Below are 20391 nucleotides of genomic sequence, written 5' to 3'. Positions count from 1 at the left end.
AACTTTAAACTTTTATTAGTTTACTTCAAATGTAAGTTAAATCAGTATTCCTGTACTGTCATGTGTGTATTCAGATGTCAGCAATCTTAATAGCTATGTTGCTGCTTTGTGTTCATAATCCTTATTGAAAAGGAGAATGTATCTTGTTTATGAAATGGATACAGTACAGGCATGAGTATGTCTCATGAAGCTTGAAGTGTTAATAATAAAAATTAGTATTAATAAAATACAAAAGGACAAATACTATTGTGTTAGTAAAAAGCACTCAGTAGTATTGTGTTAGATATACATTAAACAATTAAAAAAACTGATTGTTTTAGGGGAATTCATATTTCATTTAAAGAGATCATAAAATTTAAGCCATTTAGGTTAGGAATACCATACAGAAAGAAATCTATTAAATAAGAGTCAGTATAGCAAACTTGTTATGTTTTACCTAGAGTTTAAATTAAATGAAAATGTATGCTATAATTTAAATTCTGAATGAAAATAAATTATTTTATAATTTATTATTTTTAAATAAGTACTTCAGAATAAAATATTCTCTTAACATCACTGGAGAAAATTAAATTTGTAAGAAGCTCTTTTTTGACCTTTTGTTTCTACAGTAACACAGTGATAGTGATAAATAATACGAGTGTATCTCCAAAGAAAACTTACTTAAAACTTTAGAGAAAATATAAGGGAGCAATTCAAACTTGTCTTGTCTTTTGATAAAGAAGACCATTGCTTTTTAAATAATTTTTTACAGTTCGTTGATATTTAATAGTGTGGCAGAAGTTTTTAAAATAATTTTATTAAGTTGTTATCTTTATGCATGTTTAAAGCAATTTTGTTAAATTGTTGTTTTTATGGTTACTTATATATGATAGATTGCAAACTTAGTTAAAAATTAAGATAATGAACTTATGTTCATCTATCTATTTATGTTAAAGAACAGTTTGAACATAGGATGTTAAATAGTAACTCATATTACTAAGGATCAATTTATTTCATTATTAAAAATAGGTGTGTTTTGAAACATTTGTATTATATACACAAACACACTTACAAATATCTGTGTATGTTAAAATTCCAAATTGCTAACCCAGTAGAGTTGATTTTTAAAAAAATACCATTATTTGAAAGACTTGTCAATTCTATTGGGAAATGACTACTTGCTTATTCATACCATGAGCTGCATATTTGAATAAAATTATCTTTCTATGAATTGATCTTGAAAATATTTAAGATAACATTTTTTTCCAGAGAAATACAGGCCAAGAATCATTTTAAACTTTCTTAAAATGTTCTTAGTTTGCATTTTCTGATAGTAAGACAGTGTGTTTTTGTTGAACTTCTCATGCACATTTACTTATATTGTAATGGTTTGAAAATGTATTGCCCTTTTGAACATTGTGTGTTGTTTGTGATCAGAAATTTAAATAAGTTAGCTACTTCTGTTAGAACAAACTTAAACAATTGGTAATTATCTTTTCCCCAGAAATTAACAAATTAGAACATCAAAGCCAGTATACAGAGGTATGTAGTAGGTCATTTGCTGCTGCAGGCATTTTCTCTTCCACCATGATGTATTTGTTTAGTTTCTCTCACTTTCTGCCTGTGGCACTGTATGGTGAAATTCAGACATGTTCTTCCCCTCCAAGGAATCTCAGGGGTGGAGGATAACTTATACAAAATTAATAAATGGTGTTGCTTTTTCATTATCACCCATCCAAGGCAATTTGCAGTGTTCACTTTAGAGGGAAAAAAACTGAGTTGTGTAGGAAGCATTTACAACAATGCATTAACAGGTTTAAAGTCATGAGTCAATTTTAAAAAGGAAATGTATTTTGAGATGGTTAATACTATAAACAGTGAAGAATGCTGACCCAATAATTTCTTTTAAAAATATTTTTATTGATTTTAGAGAGAGGGAAGGGAGAGAGAGAAACATTAATTGGTTGCTTTCCAGATGTGCCCTGACCAGGCCCAAATCCTCAATCCAGGCATGTGCCATAACTGGGAATCCAACAGACAACCTTATGGTGAACAGGACAATGCTCAATCAACTGCACCACTCTGGCTGGGTGACCTAATAATTTGTTAAGGCTCCTCCTTTTATTATTTTGGTACAGTAAAATAAAAAAGGTTAACATTGAAAATTAAAAACTAGTGCAGTGTGTATTTTATGATGACTAAATTAAATCAATTAGTTCATTTAGCTGGAGAGGAGTTTTATCTGTTAGAGTATGCCAATTAGAAATTTTAATTTTACTCTGCAAGTGAATCATTTTGCTGCAACATACTGTAGAAACAATTTTATAAAAGAGAGAATGGTGTTAACTTATTGTGTGTGTTCTTTGTGATGCTCAAATCTGTATAACTACCATAGCAGTAGGATTTAAGGTTGCTTTTGAAAAGGAATTATCCTATAAAATAAAGAGCTAATATGCAAATGTTCATCACACCCTCCTGCTGTCACTCCATAATGCCCTCACGCCATGGCAATCTATCACCAGCAGGCTGTGTGCACCGAGCCACGAAGGTGGGTCCCAGAAGCTCTGTGGCTTGGAGGCAGGTTCCAGGACCAGCCTACTTCTTTGGAGCAATCCATCGAGGAGCCCCAGATGGGTGGTTGGTGCCTACCTCTTTGGGGAGATTGATTGTGGGGCTCCTGCACCATGAGAGGGCCAGGCCAGGCTGGGGAAACCCCTGTCCCACTGAGGGCATGAATTTTGTGCAATGGAGATTATACAAACAACTTTATATATATTGGCTCGGCAACTATGTAATTGCGGGTTACACACATATATGGCTTCAGTTGAATTTTTAGGTTTGCAGACGTAGTACAAATGTAAAACACATTTTGTTATTTGATAGTTGGCTATTCAGCTGTTAATCAGTAAAACAAGTTTTTTGATCTGTTTTGTAGTTTTTGTTTGGCGTTCGTTGAAAAATGGAAAATCAAAAGGAACATTTTCGTCATATTTTGCTTTTTTATTTCCGCAAAGGGAAAAACGCATCGCAAGCTCATAAAAAGTTATGTGCTGTTTATGGTGACGAAGCCTTAAAAGAACGGCAGTGTCAAAATTGGTTTGCCAAATTTCGTTCTGGTGATTTTTCACTCAAAGATGAAAAACGCTCTGGTCGTCCAGTTGAAGTTGATGACGCCCTAATCAAAGCAATAATCAATTCGGACTGTCACAGTACAACACGTGAGATTGCAGAGAAGCTTCATGTATCACATACATGCATTGAAAATCACTTAAAACAACTTGGCTATGTTCAAAAACTCGATACATGGGTTCCTCACGAACTGAAAGAATCACAGTTAACGCAACACATTAGCAGCTGCGATTTGCTAAAGAAACGTAATGAAAATGATCCATTTTTAAAATGACTGATAACTGGCGATGAAAAATGGGTTGTTTACAACAATATCAAGCGGAAAAGATCGTGGAGCAGGCCAGGTGAACCAACTCAAACAACATCAAAAGCTGATATTCATCAAAAGAAGGTTTTGTTATCAGTTTGGTGGGATTACAAAGGAATTGTCTACTTTGAACTCTTACCACCCAACCGAACGATCAATTCTGATGTCTACATTGAACAACTAACGAAATTAAACAATGCAGTTGAAGAAAAGCGGCCCGAATTGACAAATCAAAAAGGTGTTGTATTCCATCATGACAATGCAAGGCCACACACATCTTTGGTCACTCGGCAAAAATTAATGGAGCTTGGCTGGGATGTTTTGCCACATCCACCATATAGTCCTGACCTTGCACCATCTGATTACTTTTTGTTTCGATCTTTACAAAACTCCTTGAATGGTAAAAATTTCAATAATGATGATGATGTCAAATCGTACCTGATTCAGTTTTTTGCTAATAAAAACCAGAAGTTTTTTGAACGTGGGATTATGATGCTGCCTGAAAGATGGCAAAAGGTCATTGATCAAAATGGGCAATACATTACAGAATAAAGTTATTTAGTTCCATGAAAAAATTGTCTTTGATTTTCTTTTAAAAATCCGCAAGTACTTAGTTGCCTACCCAATATATATATATATATATATATATATATATATATATATATATATATATATAGTAATAATTAATGTCATTTTTTAACATTCGTTTAAAATCTTGCTTGGCGTTGACTTGTATTGACGTAACCTTCAAACACGTGGTATCTACAGAACGTGTGAAGTGCAATTAACAAGTTTTGCTTGAAAAAGTTTGTGTTTGGTTTGGTTTTTGTTGCAAAACTAGGGCTAAGAAGATGGCAGATGAAGAGCATATTCGGCACTGCATGCTTTACGAGTTCCAATTAGGAAGAAAAGCAAGTGAGGCTGCAAAAAACATCTGTAGTGCTCTTGGTCAAGATGCAGTTAGCGCCAGAAAATGCCAGCGTTGGTTTGTTAGATGACAAGAGTGGTCGAGGCCGTGTGTCCAATTTTGATCAAGAAGCTCTTCAAGCTCTTTTGGTGCAAAATTCTCAAATTACCCAACAAGAACTTGCGACAACTTTAAATTGTTCACAAAAAACAATTTCCAATCAATTGCGTGCACTTGGCAAAGTCCAAAATTTTGGAAAATGGGTTCCTCATGAGTTGACCGACAACAACCGTAATCAAAGAATCACAATTTGCAGTTCGCTCCTCTCTCATCAAAACCGTTTGCCGTTTTTAGAGCAAATTGTTACCGGAGATGAACAATGGGTGCTGTATGTTCATTTGAAAAGGCGGCCTCAATGGTTGGACAAAAATGAGGCTCCGCAGCCCACGCCAAAACCTGACTTGCATGCGAAAAAAGTGATGTTGTGTGTTTGGTGGAATTTTAAAGGAATTCTTCATTATGAACTTTCACCATCTAACCAAACCATTACAAGTGCAGTGTATAGTGCCCAATTGGAAAGGTTAGCCCAAGCTTTAAGAGAAAAAGAACCCGCACTGATTAATCGGAAGGGCGTAATTCTTCACCACGATAACGCACGACCGCATACTGCAAGAATCACTGCTGAAAAACTTTGCCAGTTGGAATGGGAAGTTCTCCCTCAACCTGAATATTCTCCTGATATTGCCCCTTCCGATTACCATTTGTTTCGTTCTTTGCAAAACTTTCTTCTTGGAAAAAAATTTAATAATGAAGAATGCCTCAAAAATGTATTGACCGAATTTTTCGCATCAAAATCACAAGAATTTTACAACAGAGGGATTAAAATGCTTCCTGAGCATTGGGCACAAGTAGTAGAAAACAACGGCAACTATATTGTTGATTAAATTTTGTTGTATTGTTTAAATAAATTCGATTTAAAAAAGTATTAGAAAACGACATTAATTATTACTAGACAATTGTTTGTATATATACTCTTAATTACTTTTTTCCTGTTTAATCCTTGAGAATACATTTGAATTATTTTATGACAATATTAATATTAAGAATTGTTTCAAAGAGCATTTAGAAGAAAGCCATGTCCTCTCATTTTAAGCTTCTACAACTCAATTAGTTACTTTTTTCATGTATAGGAATGATACAGTTAAGCCTCCTAAATACTATAGTTTAGGAAGTACTCTTTTATTTAGTTTAGGTCCTGTATGAACCACACTTTACCTTGTAGCAACTTGAATTTTAATAGTAATTTTATTTTGTCAAATATTTTAATTGTACTTGTGTTTCCCACTAAACTGTGAGCTCACTGAGGGCAGGGATCATACATTTTTCACCACTGCCCAGCAGTACAGTGTAGTAAAGTATATAAGCTTTGGGTTTAAATATTCCTAGTCACCAGTTTTAGTTTTCCTAAAACATTCTTTTTTTAAGCATTTCTAGCCACTGATTTTAGTGCTTAATAGTTGTATTATATTGTCAAGTGTTTTGGACTGTTTAGTCTTGTTTTTCTTTTTTAATCCATAAAATAATTATAATAATAATACAAGCTGAGAGGATTATCCTTAAGATGAAATGACTAACTATATGAAAAGCACTTACCACTAGGCATGAAGCTGATTTTTAAAACTTTTTATGGATGGAGGGATAAGTGAATTTTTATTAACAAAAGAGGAATATGATGCTTATTGGCAGGCACCATTCTTTTTGTTAAATCTGTTAAAATAGTATGTGATTTCAGTTCCTCTGTTCTTAAATAGGAACATGATGTATACAAGTTCTTATTATAATAGCTGTCACATAATGAGTACTTAATGAATGTTAATAGCGAAGAAGGTAGAGATGTAAGAAGGTAATTACTTAGTGTATTATTTTGTTTTTGGTTTACTTCCTTTTCCTTTACAAATCCTGCCACTCTGCATCCTATTTCTATAACAGTATGACTGGGTCTCTTCTCTGCATCTACCCTGTTTTCCTGAAAATAAGACAGTGTCTTATATTAATTTTTTCTCCCAAAGTTGCACTAGGTCTTATTTTCAGGGGATGTCTTATGTTTCCATGTGCTAGGTCTTATTTTCGGAGGATGCCTTATTTTTTGGGAAACACTATAGTTGCATTGGCAGTGATTTTTCTGGTTCCATATTATCAACTATTCTAAGGACCCAAGGGCAAGGGATTAAGTTGGTTTTAGCCTTGAAAATGTAGAAAGACTTCTAAAATCATCCTCCACAGATAAACTGTGCCTAGAAAGTAGAAACATAGGCTTTTGGAAAGTGATTTTTTTTTTAACTCAATTATAAATGGAAAAACTTTTTTCAACCCTCTTAACTCCATGAAATCAACCCTTCTATCCATCCATCAATCTTCCAATTCATTTATAGATCCATCAAGTATTTATTGAGGGCCAAACCTTGTTCTAAGTTTGGGGAAGTAAAATAATGAAGAAAACAAAGTGCCTGCCCTCAAGATATTCTAGTTTAATGAGGGAGACAGGCAAATTCAGTATGGTGTGATATGTACCCCCCAAACTGTAAGCATTGAAGGTATCTCTTAATGTCATCTCTATGAAAATGTTTCTCTACAGAAGTGATATTTACATAAAGTCCTCAATATGAGGAGGCAGTTGGAGATTGGAGAGGTATTTCAGATTGAGGGATTGGTTGAATAAAACTTGAACATAAAGAGTTTGATGTGAAATGAAGAGCATAAGATCGAGACTACATGAGTCCTCTTACTATAACTATATTTATTAATAAAAGGTTATTTTCTTATTTCTTTAACAAAGGGGATATACTAGATGGTCTCAATTGGTTTTCCTAGGTTTTAAATTGACTATTTCTATTTTTATAATAATATTTTCTTCTGACACAGGTATGCCCCACTTTATAAAAAAAAAAATTGGTTTTATTTCTCAAAAATATTTAATCTATTTCCTTCTAATATTAAACTTTTCTAATTACAAAAACAAATATTATTTTGCAAAAGATTTATTACAGAGATCTTGTCAATATTAAATTATTTGAATTAATAAGCTCATTAAGAGATCATTTGTTGCTTGGGGAATGAAGAGAGAAGATTGCTATACTGAAGTGTTGCTATTAATTGAAAAAGCAGAACTAGCAAAGCACCTGGCACCTAAACACAGTGAGCAGGTTTTCTTTCAACATGTATGTCCTAATTCAACAATTTTAGGTGGTAAATAGGCTTTCTCATGTCTAGATAGGTATAGTAAATGCCTTAGAGGAGGAGACTTTGGGAAGAGCTGGTATGGAGTAGACAGTATTAAGTCAAATAAAGGTTCCCTGGCTATGTAGACATTAGAAAAGCATAAGCTAGATATTTGGATTGTCAGCCCTGTGGACTGGGGAGAAAAAGAAGGTTGGGAAGAACAGGAGCTGGTGAACTGTAAAGTGGGAGTGAGGAAGCAGGTTTCTGGAAATAACCTTTTTCCAAGAAGGAGCACAAATATTCCTGCTTGGATAAGAAATACCTATTTGCTATATCTCATTGCATTTGAATTTTTTAAAGTTATTTAAGAAGAGCAGCACTCAGGTCTTTTGCTCACTCTTGTCATCCATTCTGAAATACCCCTGTTGCTTCTTCTAAAGTTATGTCTGGAAATAAATTGTAACTCAGCCTTGGCTTAAGGTCCTACTTCTCTTACTAGCTTGCTCATTACCTTAGAAAAAGTCCTTTAGCCTAGTTAGGCATCTTTTTCTTCTTTTGTAGAATAAAAACAGCATACTCAGATGCCTTTGTTGCATTGATAGTTTCAAGTATGTAAAAGTCAGATTTTATATTTTTAGGCCTCCAAGTGAATAAGTATGGAAATCTTTCTTGCATGTTGTTATAAAAACAAAAAGAATTGCTATAAAAATTAGAGAAAACTCAACCTTTATTTATTGCGTGACATGTATTTATCAAAGACACTAGATACTAGAAGCTTTGGTAGGAAAGTTATCCATTTGTTAGTAAAGGGACTTTCTTAGCTTAATATATTATTGTCTATGTAATATTAGCATTAGTAAAAGTAATTTCTTAGTTTAGTATAGTATATGATTCTTTGGAGGGTATTGTTGATTTTATCTATTGGCAATGCAGGTAACTCAGATAAAATAAAACGTGCTTTTCTTTCCAGAGAACTCCATTAAGGTGCTAACAGTATAAAGAAACACAAATTGAAAAATGGAGCAACTTGTTGATAATTTTCATAAGGCTACATATGCATGAAATAATTCAAGATTTGCTGTCATAAGATATTTAGAGAATGAGACTTGATTTTTGAAAATTAAATGGCTTTATTTTTAGCCTAGGCTTCATAGAAATTCTCAACCTTGATTTTAATTTCCGAGCCTGCTTACCCAGTATCTTATACTGAAGTTGTAAGTGGTAAAATATAACACCAGGAGCTACAAAGTACTCTAAAATCATAAATTCAAGAACTACTTACATATGAAAATAAGTTAAGGAAAGCTTAACAGGCAGAGAAGGACTCACAATTGTATAGACAACTATTAATTTACCTTTTACCACCAATTTAAATTCAGTGTGCCTTATATTAAATCTTTCTAATTTTTACATTTATTAATTGAGTGCTAAAACTATTCCTGAATTGGCATTTTGGGATTAAGAGCAAACAAACAAAACCATTTGTTCTATATAGTTTTAACCAAAACAGTTAATACTAGGTATTTTAATTTTTTTCTCTTCTCAAAATTATATTCCTCCTTTGAAGCTGTTGAAAACAGAATTATGGTTCTGAAGGAGATTAAAATAAAGAATATAATTATGGTTCAAATTTTCATCTTTCTTTCATAGCATGCAATAATAGTGATCATACTTGACCCCTGAGCACTGGTCATACTCAACAAGTATACTTTTTTTATTACTGCCAAATAAGATTAATTTATTATCATTCTTACTACTGAGAAATAACTATTAATTACATTTCTATATTCAGATGTTTTCTGAGAATGAAATGTATTTGTTGGTGATATAGCACAATTTTTTTAATTGAGTTATTCTTATCTCTGAACTTACAGCTCACTTTACTTTTAATTTCAAGAAGCAGTGATTTCATTAAAAATTTTATAAAACTTCAAGTTTTTCATTGGCTTTCATAATCTTTCATCTTATATTCTAGCATTCTTTTCTTAAGAGAGGAAATATTCACTTATAAATATTACTAAAGAGAATATTTCAATTAAAAGGATTCAAAATGCTTGAATGTTTTGAAAAAGAACAAAATGAGTTTTTAACTTGCCTTCATATTGTTAGAACAATAATTTCAGTTTTCTTTTCAGTTTAACTGTTAGCCATTAATTTTTCTATGTGTATGTTAGCTGACATTTTCTCCATTTTTTTATGCCATATTAACCTAAATATAGTGGACTGCTAGAAAAAAAAATTATATTAACTTTAAAAATTGTTTAAATGAAACTAGACCACCAACTTACACCATAGACAAAAATAAACTTAAAATAGATAAAAGACTTAAATGTAAGTTGTGAAGCCCTGAAAATCCTAGAAGAAACCATAGGCAGTAAATAATTTTAAATTCAGATTCTATTTTAATGGTCCATTACATAATAGTAAAATGCATTTCTGTCTGTTGTGAGATATAAAACATTGTAATCTTTGATTAATTGTTTAGATAACATTGATGCTTTCTATGTATTATGTACATTCCTTGGACATAATTAATAAATAGGATATGTGTGTATTGAATTATTCATACTAATGATGTTTACATAGGGGTGTCGAACTCAATCAGAGAAGGGGCCAAAATCTAAAATCCAGCCCAAATCGTGGGCCGAATGGTTTACTGAACAGTCATAAACTGTCATTGTGATGGAAACGCAGCGGAGTGCAGTGATGACAGCGCGGTGCGGGCCACATTGCAAGGCCTGGCGGGACGGATTTGGCCCGCGGGCCTTGTGTTTGACACATGTGAAACAATTTAGTCTCACTTGCTTTTTTTTTCCTTGTAGACAACAATATGTATTTAATAGGGAATGGTTAGATTTGAGCAGGGTTTCTCAGCTTTAGAACTATTGGTTGGCATTTTGGGTCGGATAAGTCTCTGTTATGTGCGTTGCCCTGTGCATTGTAGGATGGTAAGCAGCATTCTAATAGAACCAAAATGTTTCCAGACATTGCCAAACGTTCCCAGAGGGTGGGAACGCCCTGGTTTGAGAACCACTGGGTTACAGGTTAATGCAAACGAACTCTTTGCTGTCCATATGTGTATAGTCTGAGATTTTGGGCAACCAATTATTTCATTAAAAATATTATTTTATAATGCATAAATGTGTATATTTTTTATTGTTTAGAGTATTACATATGTCTTCTTTCCCTCCGATTGACATCCCCCCTGCACTCCTGCCCCCCAGGACAAGCCCCCACTGCCCAGTGTCCATTGGTTATGCTTATATGCATACATAAAAGTACTTTGGTGGATCTCTTACCCTTCTCCACCCCCAGCCTTCTCTCTGAGATCGGTTGGTCTGTTCAATGTTTCTTTTTCTTTGGATCTATTTTTGTTCATCAGTTTATGTTGTTCATTTTATCCCTCATATGTGTGAGATCATGTGATATTTATCTTTCTCCGACTGGCTTATTTCACTTAGCATAGTGCTCTCCAGGTCTATCTATGCTGTTGCAAATAGTAAAAATTTATTTTTTTATAGCAGCGTAGTGTTCCATTGTGTAGATGTAACACAGTTTTCTAATCCACTCATCTGCTGATGGGAACTTAGGCTGTTTCCAAATCTTAGCTATGGTAAATTGTGCTGCTTTGAACATAGTGGTGCATATGTCCTTTCTGATTGGTGTTTCTGATTTCTTGGGATATACTCCCAGAAGTGGGATTACTGGGTTGAACGGGAATTCCATTTTTAATTTTTTGAGGAATCTCCATACTGTTTTCCACAGTGGTTGCACCACTCTGCATTCCCACCAGCAGTGCACAAGGGTTCCTTCCTTTTTCTCCATATCTTCGCCAGCATTTGTAATTTGTTGATTTGTTGATGATAGCCATTCTGATGGGTGAGATGGTACCTCATTGTCCTTTTATTTGCATATCTCGGATGATTGGTGATTTTAAGCATGTTGTCATATGTCTCTTGGCCTTATGTATGTCCTCTTTTAAAAAGTGTCTATTTAGGTCCTTTGCCCATTTTTTTGATTGGATTGTTTATCTTCCTTTTAAGTTGTATGAGTTCCCTGTAAATTTTAGAGATTAAACCCTTGTTAACTAGTTACACCAAAATAACTTCAATAAAAAGGAAAAGTAAATTTAAAAAAAATCACAAAAATTGCCCTGGCTGGTTTGGCTCAGTGGATAGAACATCAGCCTATGGACTGAAGGGTCCTGGGTTCGATTACAGTCAAGTGTATTCAAAATCAAAAAGGGGAAAGGGGCTTATTTTGAATACTAAATTAATATATTTTATCATTTTTAGGAACTGTAAAAAAATTGAATGACACATACTATTTTACCAAGTAGAGATAATCAGTCAGCATTTTAGCATATATCCCTTCAATTTTTACTCCAAGCATTTCTCAGATGATATTTTATTGTAGTTTCTTTTTATCACTTTCATAGAATGAATATCTTTCCATGTAATTATTTTTACACAGAATATTTAATGACTGTGTTACATTCCATAAAAAAGATATGCATATATATTAGCATGTAATATAATAATATTACATGCTAATATATATGCATATCTTTTTATAATAATAATCTTTATTATTATAAAAACAGATTAGTTCAAAATCACAAATTCAAACATTATCCTCTCAAAAAACAAATTTCTCTCAGTTCAGCATATTTGCTATTTAATTATTACAATTCTTTAACCTCATCTACACCAGAAATTCATTGACTCTACCATTTCTTCTCTCGCATCAACCCACACTCCTGTCTTTTTTTTTTTTAATTTAAATTTTTTTTATTTAAATAGTGGTATTGAAATTGGACTATATCTCTAAACAATGTTAGAGAATAACATCATCATTTGTAATAATATTTTGGAAAGCAAAATTTACAAAAGACATGGGTCCACTGGAATATTCATAATCCTGGCAGAAGAGTAAATTAACTGCTTTGAAAAAGTTTAGAAGTATCAAAGTGGAATATACATGTACCTGGAGACCCAGTAGTTTTATTTGCAGATAATGAAATGTACAATATTCAGAGTAAATACTATATAACCAACTGCGTCTCATAGAATGTTCTTGTTGATTTTTGCTGAACTCTTATATTTCAGCCATCCTGTGTTTACAAAAATGGTTGAAATTTTCATTGTGTTAGCATTAAGACAAAGTGAAAAGAGACTACTTATATGTGAGCACTTTAGATTACAGTTTGCAAATACTGGAAGAACAATTCTTTAATGTTATATGCTATTCATAGTGTAACAGCTACAGATAAGACACACTTTCAAGTTTAATCCTTACAGTTAACACTTTACCTCACTTTATTAAATCTACACTATCAACAGAACAGTAAATGACTTATACTGTTTGTCAGTTTCTATTGTGTAAATACTAAATACTCATTTAAAAAACCATGGTTGATTTAGCTTCCAGTTATAAACTCTAAATATACTATATTTATAAAATAGAATTTTATACTGCAATAAGAATTAGAAAACTTGAAACTACATACAACAGCATGGATGAACTATCAAACTCACTGTTGAATTAAAAGAGCCAATCACAAAAAGTAAATATTTTATGATACCATTGTAAAAAATATATACTTTATTGATATTTTACAGAGAGGAAGGGCCGACGCTCTATCCACTGAGCCAAACCGGTTTTGGCATATGATACCATTTAAACAAAGTTTAGAAATAAGCCAAACTAATTTGTGTGTTAGAAATTAATGCAAAGTTTATGCTTAAAGGGTGGCTTCTGGGTGAGGCTTTCAGGCTGCTGGTAGGTTTCATTTTAGAAATTTGACTGTTTGTTATATGGGTATGTTTACTTTGTGAAAATTTACCAGGCTGTACACTTAGGGTTTGTGCAGTTATCTGTATGTATGTAATACTTTAATTAAAATTTTGCTAGAGCACTGGCTGGATGGTTCAATTGGTTGGAGGACTGTCCTGTACACTAAGAAATTACAGGTTCAATTCCCAGTCAGGACACATAGCAGCGTAGACTGTGGGTTCAAATCCCAATGAGGGTATATACAGGAGGCAACTGATCGATGTTTCTCTCTCAATTTCTCTCTCTCTCTCTCTCTCTTGCTCTCTCTCTCTCTCTCTGTCTGTCTCTGTCTCTCTCTCTCCATGAATATATAGTAGGTATTGGGAAGTATTGGGAAGTTTCAAGCCTTCTTTCCATTAAGACAGTTTGTAAGATACATACTAGTATGCCTTATTAGTAATGTCTGGGCAGCCATCCTACCTAATAAAAGAATAATATGCAAATTAGCCATCACTCCACTACACTCACCAGCCACGCCCACCAGCCAATCAGAGCGAGTATGCAAATAAACCCAGCCAAGATGGCTACGGCCACAGAGACCAGGAAGGAGGCTTGGGTTTCCCAGGTAATGGAAGAAGCCAAGTTTTCCACCTGCCCTTGCCTAAGCCTCCAATCAAGGCTACAAAATTTCAATTATAGAAGGTAAACAAATCCAAACAGAAATGGCAGCAGCCACAGAGCAAGCAAAAGACTTGGTTCTGCTCCAGGCTACAAAGTTTCAACTGTAGAAAGTAAATAAATTCCAGATACCAGGACCTCCCCTTGGGTCGCCAGGGGGCATGGCCAGACTGTAAACCATCATAGGCCCCTCGCTTAGGCCACGTCAAGCCCCAAGAGAACCCCCACCCTGATTCAGGACACCCTTTAGGACAAACTATCTGGCCCCCACCCATGCACTAGGCCTCTATCCTATCTAATAAAAGAATAATATGCAGATTGACCATCACTCCAACACACAAGATGGTTTTCCCCATGTTCTCAAAAATCCTGTCCCTATGTGGACACAAGATGGCCACCACAAGATGGCCAGCAGGGGAGGGCAGTTGGGAGGCACCAGGCTTGCAAGGGAAGGGTAGTTAGGGGCAAACTGGCTGGTAGGGGAGCAGTTAGGCATCAGGCTGGCATGGGAGTGGTTAGGGGGTGATCAGTCTGGCAGGCAGAAGCGGTTAGGGGCAATCAGGAAGGCAGGCGGGCAAGCAGTTGGGAACTAGCAGTCTTGGATTGTGAAAGGGATGTCTGACTGCCTGTTTAGGCCCGATCCCATAGGCAGTTGGATATCCCTCAAGGTGTCCCAAATTTGAGAGGGTGCAGGCTGAGCTGAGGGACACCCCTTCTATGCACAAATTTCGTGCACCGGGCCTCTAGTAATCTAATAAAAAACTAGATCTCATAAAAGATTATCATGTTTCTAGACCTCTGAATCTGAAATTAGTTAAAAGTCGCAAGAACAATTTGAATCGAGATTGGACTGAAGGCGTGACCTGTTTTGTGTGGTCAGATAAGTATCATAACCTGCTGATTAGTGAAGATCAGGTTGAGACTACTATAGTACTCACCAGTCCACTGTCGTCACCCTCCAGCTAGTGCATTTATGTCTGGTTTAAGAGTGTATGTCAGTGCCTTATAACTACTGTCTGTCATTTTGAAGAGAATTAATTTGTTCTTACATAGTGATAAACTCATTTCTATCTGATTTTATCCTCAAATGCTTCTGACGATTTGTATCATAACCACTCTTCATTTATGGTGGGTCAAATTTTAGTTTTAATTTTATTTACTCAAATTTTATGACAGGTTTAACTTTTTATATTTACTTAGTTTAGTTTTGTTTTTCTGGGTTGCAGGAAAAATCAAGTTGTTATGTTGCCTTCAATTTTCTTCCTAATTTTTTTTAACAATGTTTCCTAATTCTTTTGGCAGGAAGAAGCCAAATATTCTTTCCTAAAGCATCTTGTTTTCCTTTTCCACTCCATGCTTCTGCTGTCGGCACTCTTGTTTTTATTAGTCTCTCTCGCATGCAGAATTTTAGATTTTTACAGTATAAAGGTTATAGGCAAATAGCCAGCTGTCACATTCTTGAGGTCAGATACAACTACTATATGTGAGATGCTCTGTTTTGGCTTCATACTACTTGCCAGATTGCTCAGCAGATGTTCTAGGCTATAATTCAGGAAACTGGGACCTCTTGAAACATTCCCTGAGAGTCGCTTTTGACATCTCTGAATCATTTATTTAAAGGTAATTAGTTCTAGTGAAAATGGAAATGCATTGATATGAAAAGAACAAAATTATTTTATAGTATTTGGGAGTTGTAGCATGATTAGAAACCTGATTCTGAATATATATCTGACGGTGTGAAGGTATTAATTTTAACATAGGAATGGCTTACAATTAAGCATTTTTTTCACTTTTAAGTAATTTGAAGACTGTCACAAAGGCTATTACCTAAGAATGTCTTCCTTTTTATAGAATTTAAGGATTACCAGTTGACATTGTTTTACATTGAAGAATTTATAAGCTACCTGTTTTTATACAGAAAATATGTTCAAGGAGGCTAAAAAAGTACTATTTTTTTCCTCTAATATATCCAAGTACATGCTTTGGTATTTCTCTCATATATCCCATCAATATTTTTGTTGGTACTACAATATTTTATAATTAATACAAAGCTCCCTTATCTATATTTGCAACTTTTAAAAATACTATTCTAAATCTGTAGTTTTCTTGTTTTGTGTGTCCATTATTAACATATCAATTGCACAAAAGATAAAAGTTTAAGTCATAATCTAAAGTTGGAAGAACATTTTTTTAAAAGTCTGTCATGATATGTTCATTTAGATCTCAGTGAGCATATTTAGATAATAAAGGAGCCACATAACTTGTGTTCATATCAGTATATTTCACTTGTGATATGCATTGTGCTTTAAAGAAAAGTGCTTTATACATAAGTTGTTTGAGATCCAATATCTTCTTATTGGAAAAATTCTTAGGTCACTATATTTTAAGGAAGGTGAGAATAAATGGTAGGAATAAACATCTAAATCTTATTATATTTGCCTGTGGATGAATTTGTATTTAAAGTTAATGTGGCCAAAACCGGTTTGGCTCAGTGGATAGAGCATCAGCCTGCGGACTGAAAGGTCCCAGGTTTGATTCTGGTCAAGAGCATTTACCTTGGTTGCGGGCACTTCCCAGTAGGGGTGTACAGGAGGCAGCTGAGAGATGTTTCTCTCTCATCGATGCTTCTAACTCTCTATCTCTCTCCCTTGCTCTCTGCAAAAAATCAATAAAATATTTTCTTTTAAATAAATAAAGTTAATGTGGGTCCATCAGTCATTCAGGATCCTCATGACAAACACTTCAATCAAACTGATGAATTCTCCATGTCGAAATTAAGCTCTAAAATCACCTCTGTTCTTCCTCCTTAAATAATACTTTCATTTTTTCTATTTCATATTTTGGATAAATTGCACTACAAAGAGATTGCTGCAAAAGACTGATCTCAGCAATTCTTCCAGAATTTTAGAAAAATAATTAAGGGAGTTGGTTTATTAGTTAACCCTAGACTCTAGGCCTAAGTGGATATGTTACCTTAACTTTCCATAGCTTCCAGGTCCTGCTGGACTAAAAGTTGTAGGAAAATATAAAGAGATTGGTAATGTCCTTTTAAAATTGAAACCCAAGCAGAGCTACTATAATACATCGGCAGGAAATTTAGGGATTTTTGTAGATAATCCCTTATTTGGGTAATTGATAGTTGAATATTAATAATCCGTCTCCCTCTCCTTTTTCTTTTCTCTCCTCTCTTTCATATACACACAAATTAGCAAGTCATAATACTAAAGTATCAAATTACTGTGTTTGGCAATACTGAGATGCACATTTTCTTTACATTTAAACGCCTCTGAAATTGGGAAGCAGCTGTCTTTTCCCCACCCAAATTTAGAACCAGTGAGAGAAAAAAGAGTAGGATGACAGATGAATGTATTATCTTTATAACTGATAAGTAATAGGTTGGGCTAGCTGATATATCTTCCCAGATTTTGGCAGACTTACCCATAGGCCTGGCCTGGTGAAGCTTATGGCACTGAGAAGCAGAGAATGATGTGTGCTTTCTAAGGCTACCCAGGTGGGAGAAAGCTACAAGGTCACCAAGAGCAGTTTACCAACCACATAGGTTGCATTTCAATACCAGGGAAGAATGAGAAAGGGGGAGGAGCAAGACAAGAATTATTAATCCACATGGAGACTAGTGGGTGGCAGCTAAGTGTTCCCCCCCTAACAGAGTGAAGCTGAGCTCTGTTATCCAGATGTCACTCCAAAGCCAAATCCTCTTCCATCCTTTCACAAGTTATCATTTTAATCAGGCATGCTTTGAAATATGCATATTTTAAAGTATGCCCTAGAAATACATTAAAAAAATGATTTTTTTACTCCTTTGTGTCTCTCAGCTTCTCTTTGCCTGATCTTTCTATTTTCATATATATTCCTTTGCTGCCTACACCTGCTGAGTTCTCTTGTTCCTGTGAGGGGGATCCTCTTCTGGCAGACTCCAGGCTCTCTTGTGGGATGAGCCTTTTCCTCCGTCTCAGTGACCGACATTCCAGTGGAATCTCCTGTGTTACTTCCTTCCTTTGTTTATGTTGTCTTGCTCAGATCCCCTGAGATGAGTTTGTTGTTACCTTGACCCTTCTGTTATCTTTGCACCTTACCTTTTACATTTATTCAGTTGTAAAACTACTCCCCTGGTCTGTCACATGCCTACCTGCACCAGAAGCTTGTCAGTGCTTTAATATCTTCATTTGGTCCATGCATGCTGCCTTAGGGTTGGCTTCTTTCCTGAATTAGCATTGAAGAAACGCATAATTGTATTTTATCACATCCACCACAGTCCATCTGGAGTGAACCATCAATCCACAGTGAATTTTTACAGAAGATGGCTACATGAATTACCTAGCTCAGTGGCCGGCAAACTCATTAGTCGACAGAGCCAAATACCAACAGTACAACGATTGAAATTTCTTTTGAGAGCTGAAAACCGACTTCTGAGCATGGGCCATGAAGTTTTAATCGCACTGTATGTGCACACCTGCATTTGGTATTTTGTGGAAGAGCCGCACTCAAGGTGCCAAAGAGCCGCATGTGGTTTGCGAGCCACAGTTTGCCGACCACTGACCTAGCTAAATACACAAGAATGAGAGCAAAAGAAAGTCTTTAAATTTTTTTCCTTCAGAATAAAAGGTTAAATATGCCATATTTTCCAGTGTATACAGCATATTAGGATTATACTTAATTGGAAATTGTCTGAGGCAGGAAAAACATTCTGTCCATGGACTGTGCAGACATGGCTTGGAAATGGAAGGTATCTGCATTGTATTGCATTCTATATTTTTGTACTGTGATCTGAAACTTAGTAGCATACATTGTGCTTATTAAGGAAATTGATATCCCCACTCAGATACTTATGAAACTGATTCTGTAACAGAGAAGAGGAAAGTCATGGCTCTTGAGAAACCAAAAAAGCTGGTCTTTAATAGTGAAAGCCCTTCATTAGTGAAACAGAACTAGGGTTATTCTTCAAAGTTTAATTTGAGATTATTTTTTCACCAACTGCATTGGAATGTTTTTCTTCTCGGGTGGTAAGAGATAGGTTGAGCTTCTTTTCTAATAACTATTTCTAGTCTACTTATTCATTCACTTAACATATTTATTGAGTATCTGATCTATTTATATGAGGCACTGTTTTAGATAGTGGGGCTATTTCAATGAATGGCACCAAACACCAGTTCTTCTGGGGCTTTTTATGCTGTTGGAGTATCATGAAAGTTAGAAGTGCTTTAAGTGTGATATAGTTTAACAGTTAAAAAAATTGGTACTTTAAGTAGTAATGCTCATATTTAATATGACATGGCATAACAGTTTCAGAGTAGTCAGACTTTATACATGATAGCTCATCTAGGGAAGAATGCAGAAACTGCCTTTCCTCTTAAAAGTTAGGCCAGGAACTGGCACAGTGTCACTTTATCATACTCGGTTGGTCAAAGCAGTCACAGGCCAGTCCAAATTAAGAAGCAGGGACTTAACCTCAATGTCTCAATTGAAGGAGTATCAAAGTTTTTATAGCTGTCTTTGATATGTCACACATACCATTTAACTAGCTCTGTGACTTAGGAAGTTCACTGCAGCTGCCTGACCCTGGGAACTCGAAACTAATCTATCTTAGTGAGTCATGGAGAGTGTGAACAAATTTTGTAAGACTTGTGTACTAGTCATTGTCCACCCAATGTAGTGATTTATTTTTACATACTCTGTTTACTACAGCTTCAACTTAGGTACTTTAAATGAAATTGAAAGTTTCACATTCTCTAGGATCTTTAAGATAGTTTCTTACCATCACAGTCTAGTACAGTACTATGTGTATATGACATATAAAGGAAGAAGTGACTAAATAGGGTTTTCTTCTTAGTATTAGATATTTTCTGTGATCTGTCTCAGTCATGATTATAATTAATACAAATAGAACAAGACATTATAATTTATAGTGATTTAAAGTTTATCATTCCACTGGGAAAATGCCTTATAAGCATTCTTTTAAAAAAAAAAATGACTATACCTTTTGAAAACTTTGAAATTCTTTCCATTATTGCTAATGTAAGATTGCTCACCTTCATCTAGTGATAGTTAAACATCCAGGAGAAACATTGAGTCATTTTATATTTGACAACACTCAAGGTCTACATTCATTTTCCACTCCCTAGAAACATGAAATAAATAAACTATGTGAGTATGTAAGGATTAAGTTATTTCTTAATTTCTTAAGTGGACTGAGCAAGAGTAGAGGTCTAATTAGAAGCCGATATACTTTAGTACTTTCCCTGTGTCACCTGCCCAACCTATTTTTGAGTTACACGTTTCTTCCCCCAAACTTCCCTCTAAGCTAAACCTATAGGTAGAACCACAGAACAAGGCTTGTACACTTTAGTGTTTTGTGGATATACTCATTCTTATCTAATTG

The 20391-nt window shown here is 34.7% G+C and overlaps 1 protein-coding gene across 6 annotated transcripts in view; it reads left to right on the top strand.

Annotated features, from left to right (window-relative positions):
• FAM172A (family with sequence similarity 172 member A) overlaps window positions 1-20391 on the top strand; it is a 338830-nt gene that overhangs the window by 88684 nt on the left and 229755 nt on the right. The gene's annotated exons all lie outside the window — the stretch shown is intronic.

Source organism: Pipistrellus kuhlii, unplaced genomic scaffold (genome assembly GCF_014108245.1).
Source record: "Pipistrellus kuhlii isolate mPipKuh1 unplaced genomic scaffold, mPipKuh1.p scaffold_m20_p_4, whole genome shotgun sequence".
Taxonomy (NCBI): Eukaryota; Metazoa; Chordata; class Mammalia; order Chiroptera; family Vespertilionidae; genus Pipistrellus; species Pipistrellus kuhlii.
Note: the sequence above shows the minus strand (reverse complement) of the source record. Positions and strands in the feature narration are given on the sequence as shown.